This window comes from Monodon monoceros, unplaced genomic scaffold (genome assembly GCF_005190385.1).
Source record: "Monodon monoceros isolate NGI ecotype Baffin Bay Population unplaced genomic scaffold, NGI_Narwhal_1 Super_Scaffold_18, whole genome shotgun sequence".
NCBI classification, from domain to species: domain Eukaryota; kingdom Metazoa; phylum Chordata; class Mammalia; order Artiodactyla; family Monodontidae; genus Monodon; species Monodon monoceros.
The window spans coordinates 111,164,272-111,181,683 of record NW_021703774.1 but is presented as its reverse complement, the minus strand read 5'-3'; positions in this window follow the sequence as shown (position 1 = coordinate 111,181,683).

Sequence of the window (17,412 nt, the reverse complement as noted above, 5' to 3'; positions counted from 1 at the left end):
AGAGGGACTTCTTATAACAATTGTATTAGTCAAGTAATAGTACCTCCTCTCACTTTAGATTTGAAAAGGGTTTTACTGGATCTCAGAACACTGAAGGATTAGACGCTGAACTCTCGAGAAATGTAGAGGTACAGCTGGACCTCAGGAACAAGTGGAGACCATGAACTAAATTCACCAGGGCTCCATCTCTAATTCTCATATTTGTTTCTCTCTGGGTGTCAGATTCATTCTCTTTCTACAGAACAGCTGCCCAAATATGTCAGAAAACATTGTTTTTACATCTTGGGAAATCCATCACTGAAGAGTAACCGTTTCTCAGTTTCAATTAAAAAATTCCACTAGGTTTAGTCATATGCCCAACTCTGGATCAGTCGAGGGGTTTGGGGGAGGTCACAGAGGATAACAGCAGCTTCCTTGGGAGTGAGGTTTCTGTACAGGATGTGGAAGAGTTCCCAGAAGATGTGGGGTAGGAGGGGAGAGGTAAAGCTGGGGAGGTGGGAAGAGAACTCCTGGTACTAGGAAGCAAAATAATATATCTACTTCTGAAGAAACTCAGATTTTTCTCATTAAAAATTTCAGTCCAGTTAGTATGCTGCAAAGATTTGCAAACGTTACTGGAAATCTTCTCTTTGTTACTATACTGACCAAATGACTTTATGTCTTCCTTTCCTCTTTCCTTCTTATCCATCATGATTTATATCTAATTTTCTTTTCTCATTCTTAAGTTATCATTTTAATCTCTGAACCTCCGTGCAGCATACAATATTGTACTGCCCTTAAATACCATCTACCATTTTATATTACCCTCCGCATAATTATCTGAGACTGCACCCTCTCTTTGGCCACATATCTCCTAAAAATACATTTTGGGATATAGCTTCATCAAGAGTAAGCCTTCAAACTTTTTTAATTGTGACCCAAATAAAAATTACTTTATACATCATGGCTTAGTACAGACTCACATACATGCACATATATATGCTTATTAATGAAAATAAAAGGCTTGTGAAAAATATTTGTGTGATGGGGTCTCCTGTTTATTGTATCATATTTCATTTGTAAAATGCTGGTCACAAACAACTGAATTTATTTCACAACCCTTGGCTCTAAGGTAACTCACTCATAGAATATAGACTATATGGGGCATACTGGCCAATGTCATCCACTGGCCCCACTGGCTACCTGGTAAACATACAGACCTGGCATTGCCTAAACCACTCATCTTGTAAGTTATAGAGTGACTACAGCATCACTAACACTAGGACAAACTAGAGCATTCCATCTTCAAGAACCAGAATATCAAATCTCTGGAGTATATTCTGTCCTCAAGGGGCTAATGATCCAGCCAAAGTAGTAATAATTCTGGAATGAAAAACTCTCTGAGCTTGGATTTCCTTGTTTACAAAATAGGAGGAAAAATGATACAGAAGTTAACCATCCAAATATCCTAAATAATATATCCTTAAGGGCATGGTAAGAATAGGAGCAAAGCACCACAAAGTAGCACATGGACATTACTCTCCCCACCTCCAAGCATAAAGAGGGATTGCATTTTCTCTACTGTTTTCAAGTAAACTTTCAGTGTAAGTTATTTTAGTCAAGACTTGATGAAATACATTTTTACTGGGAGAAGTAGCAGAGGGCAATGATTATCCAGCCAGAATGACTGTCAGAGCAAGTCATTTAATATCATATATTAAACAGGTCATTTAATCATGCTATTCCCTTTATATACATATCACCTGAGAACACTTCAGATTGGTTAATAATAGTATACTCATAATAATTGCAATCACATATTACACACTGACAGAATATCAGGTGCTATCCCTGCTTTATCATGTTTAATTCTCATGATAACCTTATGATACGGGTGTGAATATTATTATCCTTGCCTCACAGTTGAATGTGGCTATGTTTATTTGCCCAAAGTCTCACTGCTAGAAGTTTTGAAATCAGAATTTAAACCCAGGTCTGTCTCTTTCCTTAGTTGGAGCTTTAACCACAGACTGTGGCTGTACTGCTCCCTGTTCTCCACCTTCCCAGCTCCCAGCTGCCAGGTTATGATTCATCACTTCCAAAGTTGTTGCCACCATAATCCGATACATGTTCTCCAACTGTCATGCAAGAATTTTAGCAAAATAATTCTTTGAGTTGTTACTCATTGTTTTTTCTACTAGAGCTGCATTGCCCAATATGGTAGCCACTAACCACATATGACTATTTAAATTAAAGTTAAACATTTAGTTTTTCATTTGCACTAGCTACATTTCAAGTGCTCAATAGCTGCATGTGGCCTGTGGCTAACATATTGTCCAGCAGAGCTATTATAACACTACCATCATTGCAGAAAGTTCTCTTGGACAGCACTGTCCTTGACTTTACCCTAGAAATCAGATACCATTTCTACTGCTCTGCACTGAAGAACAATGTGAGTCATAGAAACTCTGACCATTGTCTATATTATTTGAAAGAATATAATGTGATTTGATTCCATTTTATCCCCTCTCATCTTCCTTAGTTATGACTCATGAAAATTAATTTCCTGAATCCTGGGAAAACTTCAGCTACGCTCATCAGTCTATATGTATGTGTCTAACATTTATTCCATTGGTAGAGGTACAGTAATCTTAAAAACAACAACAGCTACCTTGTAAAGTTAATTAAATATTTATTTAATTCTGATTAGCCCATATCATCCAGTGCCAATAACTCCCCAGAAATTAGTTAATGCAAATGAAATTCTTGGCTGTGTCTACACAACCATGATGTGCCTGAGTCACTCATTCACTTTTTCTTTCATCAAACTCGCGCCAAGTGCCTACTACTGACAGGCAGTGTGACAGGCATAGGGAAGCTTTAAAAATATGGTCCAATCATCCTAGGTCTTATAAGGTGCTACAAAATATATCCTCCACGGAGGCAGGCTTTTCACTGGCTTTGAATTCTGCTGTATTGCTAGCACCATTTGACACCCAATAAGCACCTCCAATATATATATTTTTAAAAGTGAAAGAATGAATTATTTATTTTTATTTATGTTTATTTTTTCATGTCTTGGCCATGACAAGACATAATATAAAAAAATAAGGTGAAGGGAGCTGGCCAAAATCATCCTAATCCCATTCTGTTTGCCCACTCCCCATAGACATGGTTTTAATGTAATTTAATTTAAAGCAAAATTTTCTCACATAAAAACTTCAAATAAATCTCAGATATGTTACTTAGATACTGCTTTTCCTAATAGGTTTAAAATGTAAGCTAAATTAGAAGTTGAAACAGCAGGCCTAAAATTAGATATGAATTCCTTTGTGATACTGGCCATCACACTTCGCATACCTGATTCCATAGAAACATTATTGGAATTAAGCTGAGGTGAACCCCAGATGTTCAACGAACTCTCACTCTTCCAGACAAAATTAAAATAGGAACCCCTCGTTCTGGCAGCTGAAATGCTAACAGTTGGCATGAAGCCTCTTAGAAACTAATGAGAAAGATGAGAGCGCTAATACTACTTTGAGAGTCTATTTCATTATCCATCCTCTGCTCTCTGTGGAGGCTTTACAGACATTAACTCATGCTCAGAAACATCCCTGGGAGGTAGTTTATCATTGATGTCTTTGTCTTGTAACTTGGAAACCGAGGCACAGGGAAAGATGCATTTATGTGGTCGAGTTCTTGTGAAAAGGTATCAACTACAAAATGTAGAAGCTATGTTTTTCTAAATTCCAAACTCTTGACACAATCCTTATAATAGTAACAAGTATACACAGAATAAATATTACAGTAGCCAAATTGTTTTCAGGTGAAAAAAATCACTAGGTTATTTTAAAGCCTTCTAATCTGAATATCCAGATTTTCTGAAGGGGAGAAAAAGATTTGTTTCTTAATCATTCTTCGTTTGGTTAAAGTATAGCAATATGACCTAGAAAACCCATCTTCTGGTATAAAATCCTCGTGAATTGTTGGCTTTGTAAAAAGAGCCCCCAAATTTTTTAGAAGACCTGGCCCTTCTCTCAGTTCACTGTGCTACATTTCACCATGTTATCTAATAATATTATAGCATAATTTCAATAATACCATATCCTAAAATATAACTATGCTATGGCTTAGGCAGTACTTTCCCTTTTTGGAATATTTAACTTTGATCCAATTTACTAATTTGAGTACTTCTACAATGCACACTCTTGCACATAAATCTGTGCCCTAATCTCCAATTATATGTTACATAATAGTTTCCTAGAAGACAATTCAAAGAGCATGATCAAAGGGTAGGGAAATTTTTAACACTCTTTCTACATTGCTAATATTCTTTTCTAAAAGAGTATCAATTTGGCCTCCCACTAATGGCATTTTTAAGGCCTTTTTGAGGCACTTTCCCCAAACCTGAATATAAATATTTTTTCAAATCAATATTTTATAATTTTTAAAATAAAAATGTATATGTCATTGATTATTGTATGATGTAGTGTGAATATTTTAACCAGTGCTTGTTTCTACTTTTATTTCACCTTTAGTGAACTATTTTATTAGGCCTAAATCAAACACTAAAATAATCATATCATTTTGGCAAAAGAAATGGATTATTCGTGAACCACTATGTTAACTAATGATATATGGATAATTAAATATAAGCATGAACTTGGAATATTTTTATTTCAATCTGTAAAATATGTATGCTATTTATTGACATCTACAAGGTGTCTTCAAATAAAAAGTGACATTACTGGATCTCTTTGGGGATGTTTCATGGTAATAGAAGGAGCACTTACTTGAGAGTCCAGTGTATCTGGCTTTTAATGCTGGGTTTGTAATTTGACATGCTGTCAGATTTTAATCAAATAATTTAAATTTTCTGTATTTCCAAATATTTAGCTGAAAAATATTATGCTATCTCACAATGTGTTGTCATGAATAAGTTGTCATGAATAAATGAGCAACACATGAAGGGGTGCCCAGCACGTATGAAACGTAGTAGTTAAACAACATATTACTTTTTTTCTCTAGTCCTAGATTTTCTTAACTTCAGTAAGAGCTCTTTTTTGAGCTCTTTTCCCAGAGGAGGCAATAAACTTTTCATTGTCCCATGAACTGTCTCTAATCAGTTAATCTCCTTAACACACTAAACAGCGTATTTCCAAGGCAAGATGCTAAAGTCTAGAGTGTGATCCAGATCCATGCAACCTATCTCAGCTAGTTTCCTGATGTAAGAATTATACATCTACTTTATCCTCAAGAACCTCAAATCCTGCTCAACTAAACTATCCAATTATAATCATTCTAGTGGATTTAAATTATGATTCCCCTTTTAGTAATTATCTGACCTAGATTCCTATCTTCATGTCTCTATGAACATACATAGTTCTCTTTTGGGCAAGTGATTCAGTACGACTAAACAAACCAGTTTTATTATTTAATTACATATAATTAATTAATTAATAGTATATGTATTTGATTTAACAGGTGAGACACATTTAGCCCTATACTAAAAAATCTCTCTCTGCAATTTCTTTCCTTTTATAGATATTCTGTAGTTATTTACATCTTGAGATATGGCTATGTGTTTTAACAATCTGAAATTGTCTGTTAATAAAAGCTGTACCATAGGGTTGTTTGTTGTACCACAATATCTATTTTCTCCTTTCAGAACAATAGAATTTGTAGTTTGACACGTGGCATTTAGAAAAAATATATTTCCAGCTTCCTGTGTAGCTAAGTACAGTTATGTGGCCAAGCACTGTTCAATGGGAGTCATAGCGTAGCTTCTGTAAGATTTCTGAAAGATTATGCTGGTATATGCCCTTTGTTCTTCGCTATCCTTTTCTTTTTCTTCCTCTCTGGAAAGGGAAGATTGTGACTGGAACTGGATAAATCATTTCTGACTATGCTCTGGAAGCCACATGTTGAAGATGGGCAAACAATAAAAGAGAAGAACTGCATTGGACACTACGGTGGTCCATACCAGCCAGGGACTCATGACCTACAGGTAATAATCATTACATAATTTATTTTATTTAAGATACTCGAATTCGGGTTTATCTGTAACTCACAACTGAATCTAATCCTAATTTATCAGCCAGCTGATGAATATAATTGTTAAATATATTTTCAATTCATTCTACAATATATATGGAATATAGTTCTTTATTATAAAATACAATATTTAAACTGGATTTTGTACCCATTTGTTGATTTTTAGAAGTCCCATGGCTTGCCTCAGCAATTAAGAATTACCTCTGATAAACAGGATAAATAACACCTTCTTAATTGCATAACATTCTGCTCACCCAAAATTCTCCCAAAGTCTCATTATCAGTTACTCTTCACACAGTATTCACCATATGTATGGAATTCTGTGTCTATAACCCAGTGGAAGATACTGAATGAAAGAATTTAGCTCAGTATTTATAGTATATTTTACAGTCTTCAAAGAGCTTTGCAATCATTGTTTACTGAATACAAACAATAGCTATATAAAGTAAGTAATATTATCCCAAAACTGAATAAAATGAAAGGTTTAGTGCCTTGCCTGAGGCCACACAGTAAGTAGAGGTAAGTAACAAAGTAGAGATTAAGATTTAAAGGTTTCTGACCCTACCTATTTTGCACTTTGCTTTGCTCTGTTAAAAAGCCAATATCTTTCCTTTGCTGTGCAAAAGCTTTTAAGTTGCATTAGGTCCCATTTGTTTATTTTTGTTTTTATTTCCATTTCTCTAAGAGGTAGGTCAAAAAGTATCTTGCTGTGATTTATGTCATAGAGTGTAATGTCTGTGTGTTCTTCTAAGAGTTTTATAGTGTCTGGCCTTACATTTAGGTCTTTAATCCATTTTGAGTTTATTTTTGTGTATGGTGTTAGGGAGTGTTCTGATCTGATTCTTTTACATGTACCTGCTCAGTTTTCCCAGTACCACTTACAAAAAGACAACCCTCAGAATGGGAGAAAATATTTGCAAATGAAGAAACTGACAAAGGATTAAGCTCCAAAATTTACAAGCAGCTCATGCAGCTCAATACCAAAAAAACAAACAACTCAATCCAAAAACGGGGCAGAAGACCTAAATAGACATTTCTCCAAAGAAGATATACAGATTGCCAACTAACACATGAAAGGCTGCTCAATATCACTAATCATCAGAGAAATGCAAGTCAAAACTACAATGAGGTATCACCTCACACCAGTCAGAATGGTCATCATCAAAAAATCTACAAACAATAAATGCTGGAGAAGGTGTGGAGAAAAGGGAACCCTCTAGCATTGTTGGTGGGAATGTAAATTGATACGGCCACTATGGAGAACAGTATGGAGGTTCCTTAAAAAACTAAAAATAGAACTACCATATGACCCAGCAATCCCACTACTGGGCATATACCCTGAGAAAACCATAACTCAAAAATAGTCAGGTACCACAATGTTCATTGCAGCTCTATTTACAATAGTCAGGACATGGAAGCAACCTAAGTGTCCATCGACAGATGAATGGATAAAATTCTGGCACATATATACAATGGACTATTACTTAGTTATAAAAAGAAACAAAATTGAGTTATTTGTATGAACATACAGTCTGTCACACAGAGTGAAGTAAGTCAGAAAGAGAAAAACAAATACCATATGATAACACATGTATATGGAAACTAAAAAAAAAAAAAAAAAAAGTTATGAAGAACCTAGGGCCAGGACAGGAATAAGGACACAGATGTAGAGAGTGGACTTGAGGACATGGGGATGGGGAACAGTAAGCTGGGACAAAGTGAGAGAGTGGCATGGACATATATACACTACTAAACGCAAAATAGATAGCTAGTGGGAAGCAGCCACATAGCACAGGGAGATCAGCTTGGTGCTTTGTGACCACCTAGAGGGGTGGGATAGGGAGGGTTTGAGGGAGACGCAAGAGGGAGGAGATATGGGGGTATATGTATATGTATAGGTGATCCACTTTTTTATAAAGCAGAAACTAACACACCATTGTAAAGCAATTATACTCCAATAAAGATGTTTTAAATAAATAAATAAATAAATAAAATAAAGCAACTACATTCCCCTATGGAAGAAGTTTAAATTTTTGGAGGTTGAAATTATTCCTGAACATAAATTTTTTAATATATCTTAGGCTTTTGAATTATCAATGTGGCTCATCCTCTGTTTTATGGAACACATATTGTATTCATATGTAGTTTAAACCTTCCAGTATTAACTGATACACATAATCCAAAATTATTCATTCAACAAAAGTATTATAGATAATTAATAATGCCATAAAATATCTGGTGCTAAGACTAAAAAGAGTCAACAAGCCAATCTCCCTATGTTTAACAATTTCTGTTGTTAATTTACACTTTATGTTAAAATGCATAAATACTAATATGTACATTTTGTGTATATATTTAACATCATCTCGCAAAAATAGTGAATTTATACAACCACAGACAATTCAGATAATCCTTAAAACCTTATCCAACTCAATCAATATGCTATGTTTATTCTCCTTTATATACAAAGGAGCTTTCATGTCTTAGTTCACTGCAGTTAAGAGACCAAATTCAAATTGCAAAGGCATTTGATTCATCCATAGTTCCATGAGTTATATGAAGAAAAAAAAGTATTAAAATATTCCTTTACCAAATATAGACCTAAGGTTTCAGACAAGGCAGTTTAAGGGTTAAATGTTTGATTTAAGCAAGAGATTATTTAAACACAGAAAATATCTTTTAACTCAAAGATTGTTTTATATGACTATATAAACACTAAATTTGTGTTGTTTGAAATTTGATATTTTCTTTGTGTGGGAAGTATTAATTCACTTTGGCTCTAAGCTATAAAGGAGTGAATGCCACAGGAGAAACGGCTTGAATTCTCATAATCCCTAAGAGGAGTTATTGTAGCAGATATTGGATAGGATAAATTTCTAAAGGACCAATAGCATTTGACAAGAGAAAGTGGGATAGCCTAATGAAGTTTGAGGCCCCTTATGCAATTAACAGTTTGAAGTGTTGTCTACTGTTTTCTTTCTTATTGGTTATATTAACCTTGCTAAAATTATTTACTTGTTTTGCATTTATATAGATGTTTTAACACTATCACTCCCCCACTTCAATTCAGGCACAAAATCTTACTATTATAGGGAATCATTTGAGAAGGATAGCAGCAATTTATTTTACAGAATGAAAACCTCACAAATATCAGAAATCATCTAACAATGTAGAAGTCAGTTTGCATTCCAAAGTCTCTGTGTTGGAAGCCAAGAAACACAAAGAAAGAAAATGTTTAACTTCTGTTTTAGCTCACAAAATACATACCTTTTCTTTTGCAATAAGTACAATAAAACTTTTTTTTTCAAATGATGAATATACCCAACCTATTTCTCTAGTATATATATTTAAAATACAGACAATTTTTCCAGACACTTAAAATGTATATTTCTTAAGCTAAAATACTTGTTATTTTACCCCTCTGAGGTCAGTACTACAGTCTTATTCTGGTATTACTGATAAGAAGATGGAGGCAGACAGGGCTCAAATGACATATCCATTAGAGCAGAGGAAACTAATGACAGCTCTGGGATCAGAACTCAGAAGCTTCTGGCTCTCTGACTCAGAGTTTGCGTATTTGTTTAAAATAAAAATATCACCCAAAGATCTGACTGTAACACTCAACAGTACCTCTCATCATGACATCTGATTTCTCTCTTTAATTAAACCAAATATATATTAACCAAAAAACACTTCTATTTCTTATTTTTCATGAGGTTCCTAAAAATGAGAACTACTCTGGTGTACTTGTGTGTAAATCCTAAGTGGAAAAGTTTCCAGGCAGTAAGTATCTCAAAGAGCTATCTCAAATGTTACCTGACATATTGTTGTGAGAGCTTCAAGGGAGTTTGAGACTTGGATTGGACTTGGGAAAAACTCTGTAACAGTCCATCTGGTTATAGAGTTTTTATGTGGAGTTTTTCTTTATGTTTTCTTCCATAAAAATGTGTGTATTATTGAGAGAGAAAAGAAATCAGGGCTTTTACTCTTAAAAGAAAGGGCAATAAATTGTGTATTTTTAGGAAAAAAAAAAAAAGAATGCCTAGTATGAGTTAATTAAACTATGTAAAGATAGTCATTTACTCCCTTTTTTTTTTAATGAGTGTTGTTGGTTCTATTCACTTTACTTAAATATACTGTTAATTCACAAGACAGTAAAATGTAGAGGTTAGTACCTGAAACATTCCAATGTTCTCAAATTTCAGTTCCTGGAATTAAATTTGCCTATTTGCCTGTAGCTGAACTGAACAAGACAGAAATAATTCTCCCCAATCAGAGAAAATTGCAGATGAAGTTACAGGGATAATTTCAGCCCAGTAGTGTGAAGGAATTTATCCCCACTTCCACACATACAATAAAGGTCTTATATTGCATATTCCTCTCTTCCTTTAAATTACAGCCTACTGTGGAAGGACAGAGTTTTCTTTATTTATAGTGTGTCTTCAGAATTGGGACAAATTAAATCAAGGCATAGGTACATAAGACATTGGAAATGGGACAGGACAAGTTAGGTGTGGTGAGGTGTAGGACAGGCAGGGAAAGGAAATTGTCCAAATGGCAGTAATATTCTTTAGTCTTGATTATGCCCTCACCCACAATTTGGGTGCTGAAAGCTAAAAAGATGAGAGTGGAAAAAGAGCATGAAGGAAAAAAAAAGGAAAAGGTGGGTGAAAATGGACACTGAAAATAGACATTAAGGGAAATGCTACAGCTTGATTTGCAAATTCTCAGGAGTAGCTGTTCTAGCATCTATGCTCACCAATCACTGCCTGCTGCATTAAGTACTCTAAATACACCAGAGGGTCCTTAAACAGTATTTGCTATAGAGTAGAATTCAGCATGTGAACCATAGTCAAAGAATATTAGTTTGCAAAAGTAAATCATTATAACTCACCCTGTATGAGTCTCTAGAATATAGTTACAGCAAAGCTGTGTGTATGTGTGTGTGTGTGAGTGTGAGTGTAATACACTGTTCCCTAGTTGCTGATTTACTCCAAATAGGGTAAGAGAACATGAACACCCAGTATATGGAAATCTGGATTGTGTATTTTAGACTAATTCCACCATAAATTTCACCCTTCTTCACATATTAATATTAAAATATTCATTTCTGCAATATTCAGAGTGTTACTCACAGCCACATCCTGACTGCCTATTGGTGGGGTCAGTGTCCCAACCTGCCTGAACAGTAGTTTTCTCTAGTGTCTTTTTGGCAATCAACACAGAAGAAAAACACGAAAAAGGTATTTATTCATCAGGTGTTCATTCTAGGCACAGTGTTAATCTCATTATGTAAAATATTCATAATGTTATTTAACATATTCAGAATTTAAAAATAGATCCAAATTAAAATGTACATTTTGAATATGTGGCTCAATATAGACTCAACCTTTTCTAACTGAAAAATAAGGTGAAATTGTCCAATACTTTTTTATATAATATCAAATGACAAGCCAATTATTATTATTTGTGGCCCAAAAAGTAAGAGATGTACATATTTTATTTTAAACTTTTTTTTATATTACTGTTTTACTGATCTTTCTTACATTTTTCATGTCAGACAATTAAATGCATGTTCTGTCTTCTGGCAAGGTGAATAAAAATTAAATATTCATTTAAATAATCTGCATGCTTATGTTCAACAATCCACATCTAAAGTATTATTAATGTGTTAAATTATTAAACATAGATCATATGACTGAAACTTTCAGCTTGTAGAAGTCACCAAGGTAAGTCAAGGCAATCTCAGTGTCATTTAGTTTTCTGTTATATAAATTGAATTTTAAAAAGGCATGTAGAGTTCATTTATATAAAAATAGCTATACAAGAGTAATTATTTCAAATGTAAAAATGAAACAACACACTTTATTAATTTATCATAATAAAAACCAATTTTCTAATGATACTATTAAGTCTTTTAGGTTTAGGTTTTCTCTTAATAAGTCTTCTTATCTTTCATGAAATTTAAATATCCAGACATTAAATGTATTTTCCTGTTGTAAAAATAGCTTGGGCATACATATATGCTTATTGACAAAGAGTAATACAAATGTGTTGAAAATAGTAAGAATAAAAAAGCCACAATGAGGAATTTGATTATGGATATCCCATTTAAAATAATTAAAGCAACATGATGATAGTATTAATCTAGACTTTCTAAATACTGATTTGCATTTATTTCATTATAAGCCCTAGAGATATTCATCAAAAGCATGATTCTAATAATCATAACATTTACAAGGAATTAAAAGATTCACTGAATAACAAAAATGTGCCCCAAGACTCATTTGTGAATCCATTCACCTGTAGCCAAAGCCTGCACCCCAGCTAGAAAGCATGATCTTTTCTGCCATGTCTGACACAAACTATGGCACTTTAATAAATGATCACATTTGAAAATGTAAATGCATTTCTCTCAAGGAAAGATCAAACAGAACTCTTGTTTAATTCATGTTATGAATATATTTTTCAGTTCAAATACTCTTTCAAGATGTTTTGCTGGTGAAATTCATATATCACATATATATAAACATATAGAGAGTGAGTGTGAAAAACTGTGTTGGAGAAGCTTTACACTTTGCAGGTCCTTTAATGAGAGTCAGAGAACATGATCAGGAACACTCATAAGCCTGTGTAAAGTGAGACTCATTTTAATGAAAACTTCTCTCACACACCTCATTTGTAGAATTATATGGAGCAGCTTAAATTCCTCATCTGTCACTTAGAGTTTAAGCTTGTTGAAATGCATCCTGGACCATGAAATTCCCCTTTTCCTTTTTCTCAGTTTCACTACTGCTGAGTTTTTGTTCTAAAGTCCATTGATTGTTTCTGACAAGAAAGTAAAGCCCTATAGTCCGCTTCAAGGAGGACTGATTGTCAGTGTCGTTAAATGTCTCCTATCTGAATAGATTTGTGAAATGATAGATGTCTGAAGGAGAATTCCTTCAGGCATGCAAAAATTTTTTCAAAGTTTTAGAATTTATCTCCTTATTTAGATGACCAATAGTCCCTCTCTGACTTGAATTTTGTTGATTAATTGGTCTGGAAAAACCAGTAGTAAAGCATATGTATTTTTTTAAGTGTAAATTCACCAGAATAAACTACTCAGAGTCAGTATAAAATAAAAGAAGCTATAAAGTGTGCTCTGGCTGAGAAGAAGGACGAGAAAACTTCTGTAGATCATAATGTGAAAAATGCAAATACTTATTTATAGCTAGTTGGGGCACATTCCCAGAACTTATTTTGTTTCTGTTTTCCACAACTTCAGGAATCTTTTGAAACGCTACCACCAAATTGCAATTTTCTTGCATCTCAGTTGTGCTCAAGACTTAAATTTTGTTTTCATTTAAAGTGTCAAGAATTTCCATAGAAATTCCAGAAATATTAAATATTGGATTTGGACAATCAGTTGAATATTTGTTGATATATTTAAAGATACTGTAATTCATTATTTTTACAAACTGGATTGCTTATGCTATAAGTTCTTATTTTTTATTAAAATGATCAAAATTCTCATTGCTAAACAGTATTTTAGTCTCTATAAGTAAAAGCTTATGCAAATATAAATTAATATTAATAATATATTTTGATTATCCTTGCTGTAGCTACTTATCTATGACATGGTCAAAAGTATATTTTGCATAATTTATTTCTATGCTTTTGTCAACTAACAAAGGGGACCCCTTAATATTTCTTTCTACTTTATTCTTGCCTACATTTTATACATAATACAGACTATTTTATCCACGTGGACCCTCAAAATGTTCTTGACCATATTTGTGCCTTAGTTTGTTTGCTACTACAACACCCACAAAATAAAAATACTGAATTATCTGACATTAACCTGCCTAAACCACTGATCCGCCTTTCTCTCTGCAAGTAAAATAAGCATATAGCTTCTTTCGTTATATAGTTACTCAGGAACTCAGTTGAAAGATAATAGAAAACTTTTCTAGAAATAACCCCAGAATCGTTCTATTTCTCTTATAGTCTCTCTTAGAAAAGTTTGGCTTGCCATTCACATTAGGCATTCTGAAGACCACCATGCAGTAGAACTGGCAATGTGGAACCACCACATATTTGAGCACTTTCAGCATACACTGGTGTGTTGGAGGTTCCATGAAGCCTGTTAGAACAGTGCAATACTGATGAAGGTAATTTGTGCATCAGAACCCACAAAAAGGAGGCTGCTCCTGTGGCCCAGCCCATGTCACAACTCTACAATAAGTCTTCCAGCACTTACTAGAAATGCCACACTGGCAAGGAAACTACATACAACCAATCACAGTCCTCCAAACTGACTGTAGCTAGCTCATTTTACCCTAGAAAATAGGACCTACCAGCCTTATAAGGAAATCCCAGACCTCCTAGCCAATCAGGCCCTATTTCCAAGTTGCCTATTCTAAAGATTTGTAAACTGACTCTTGCCCCAAATCCCTTGGGAAGCGACCCACTGCTTGTGAGGTGCTGTACTCCCCAAACCCATGAATTATTTTCCCTTGAATAAAGGACATTATTACTAAATTGTATTATTTCTGTCATTTGAAAAAATCATTTAGCGTAAAATGTATGGATTATTATGTTTTTAACATCTTTATTGGAGTATAACTGCTTTACAATGGTGTGTTAATTTCTGCTGTATAACAAAGTGAATCAGCTATACATATACATGCACCCCCATGTCTCCTCCTTATTGTGTCTCCCTCCCACACTCCCTATCCCACCCCTCTAAGTAGTCACAAAGCACTGAGCTGATCTCCCTGTGCTATGCAGCGGCTTCCCACTAGCTACCTATTTTACATTTGGTAGTGTATATATGTACATGCCACGCTCTCATTCTGCCCCAGCTTACACTTCCCCCATCTCACATCCTCAAGTCCATTCTCTACATCTGCATCTTTATTCCTGTCCTGCCTGTAGGTTCTTCAGAAATATTTTTCTTGTTTTTGATACCATATATATGTGTTAGCATACTGTATTTGTTTTTCTCCTTCTGACTTACTTCACTCTGTATGACAGACTCTAGGTCCATCCACCTCACTACAAATAACTCAATTTCCTTTCTTTATATGGCTGAGTAATATTCCATTGTATATACATGCCACATCTTATTCCATTCATCTGTCGATGGACACTTAGGTTACTTTCATGTCCTGGCTATTGTAAATTGAGATGGAATGAACATTGTGGTACGTGACGCTTTTTGAATTATGGTTTTCTCAGGGTATGTGCCCAGTAATGGGATTGCTAGGTAATATGATAGTTCTATTTTTAGTTTTTTGAGGAACCTCCATACTGTTCTCCATAGTGGCTGTATCAATTTATGTTCCCACCAACAATGCAAGAGGGTTCCCTTTTCTCCACACCCTCTCCAGCATTTATAGTTTGTAGATTTTTTTCATGATGGTCATTCTGACTGGTGTGAGGTGATACCTCATTGTAGTTTTGGTTTGCATTTCTCTAATGATTAGTGACATTGAACATCCTTTCATGTGTTTGTTGGCAATCTGTATATCTTCTTTGAAGAAATGTCTATTTAAGTCTTCTGTCCATTTTTGGACTGGGTTTTTTTTTTCTTTTTGATATTGAGCTGCATGAGCTGCTTGTATATTTTGGAACTTAATCCCTTGTCAGTTGCTTCATTTGCAAATATTTTCACCCATTGTGAGAGTTGTGGTTTCATCTTGTTTATGGTTTCCTTTGCTGTGCAAAAGCTTTTAAGTTTCATTAGGTCCCATTGGTTTATTTTTGTTTTTATTTCCATTTCTCTAGGAAGTGGGTCAAAAAGGATCTTGCTGTGATATATGTCATAGAGTGTTCTGCCTATGTTTTCCTCTATGAGTTTTATAGTCTCTGGCCTTTCATTTAGGTCTTTAATCCCTTTTGAGTTTACGTTTGTGTATGGTGTTAGCGAGTGTTCTAATTTCATTCTTTTACATGTAGCTGTCCAGTTTTCCCAGGACCACTTATTCAAGAGGCTGTCTTTTCTCCATTGTATATTCTTGCTTCCTTTATCAAAGTTAAGGTGACCATATGTGTGTGGGTTTATCTCTGGGCTTTCTATCCTGTTCCATTGATCTATATTTCTGTTTTTGTGCCAGTACCATACTGTCTTGATTTCTATAGCTTTGTAGTATAGTACAAAGTCTGGGAGCCTGATTCCTCCAGCTCCATTTTTCATTCTCAAGATTGCTTTGGCTATTCAGTGTCTTTTGTGTTTCCATACGGATCATGAACTTTTTTGTTCTAGTTCTGTGAAAAATGCCATTGGTAGTTTGGTAGGGATTCCATTGAATTTGTAGATTGCTTTGGGTAGTATTATAGTCATTTTCACAAAGTTGATTATTCCAATACAAGAACATGGTATATCTCTCCATCTGTTTGTATCCTCTTTATTTGCATTCATCAGTGTCTTACAGTTTTCTGTATAGAGGTCTTTTGTCTCCTTAGGTAGGTTTATGCCTAGGTATTTTACTCTTTTTGTTGCAATGGTAAATGAGAGTGTTTCCTTGATTTCTCTTTCAGATTTTTCATCATTAGTGTATACAAATGCAAGAGACTTCTGTGCATTAAATTTGTATCCTGCAACCTTACCAAATTCATTGATTACCTCTAGTAGTTTTCTGGTAGCATCTTTAGGATTCTCTATGTATGGTATTATGTCATCTGCAAACAGTGACAATTTACTTCTTTTCTGATTTGGATTTCTTTTATTTCTTATTCTTCACTGATTGCTGAAGCTAAAACTTCCAAAACTATGTTGAATAAGAGTGGTGAGAGTGGACAACCTTGTCTTGTTCCTGATCTTAGAGGAAAGGGTTTCAATTTTTCACCATTGAGAACCATGTGGGAGGTGGGTTTGTCACATATGGCCTTTATTATGTTGAGGTAAGTTCCCTCTATGCCTATGTTCTGGAGGGTTTTTATCATAACTGGGTGTTGAATTTTGTCAAAAGCTTTTTCTGCATCTATTGAGACGATCATATGTTTTTTCTCCTTCAATTTCTTAATATGGTTTATCACATTGACAGATTTGAATATACTGAAGAATCCTTGCATTCCTGGGATAAACCCCACTTGATCATGGTGTATGATCCTTTTAATGCACTGTTGGATTCTGTTTGCTAGTATTTTGTTGAGGATTTTTGCATCCATGTTCATCAGTGATACTGGCCTCTAGTTTCCTTTTTTTGTGGCATCTTTGTCTGGTTTTGGTATCAGGGTGATGAGTGGCCTCATAGAATGAGTTTGGGGGTGTTCCTCCCTCTGCTATATCTTGGAAGAGCTTGAGAAGGAAAGGTGTTAGCTCTTCTCTACATGTTTGATAGAATTCATCTGTGAAGCCATCTGGTCCTGGGCTTTTGTTTGTTGGAGGATTTT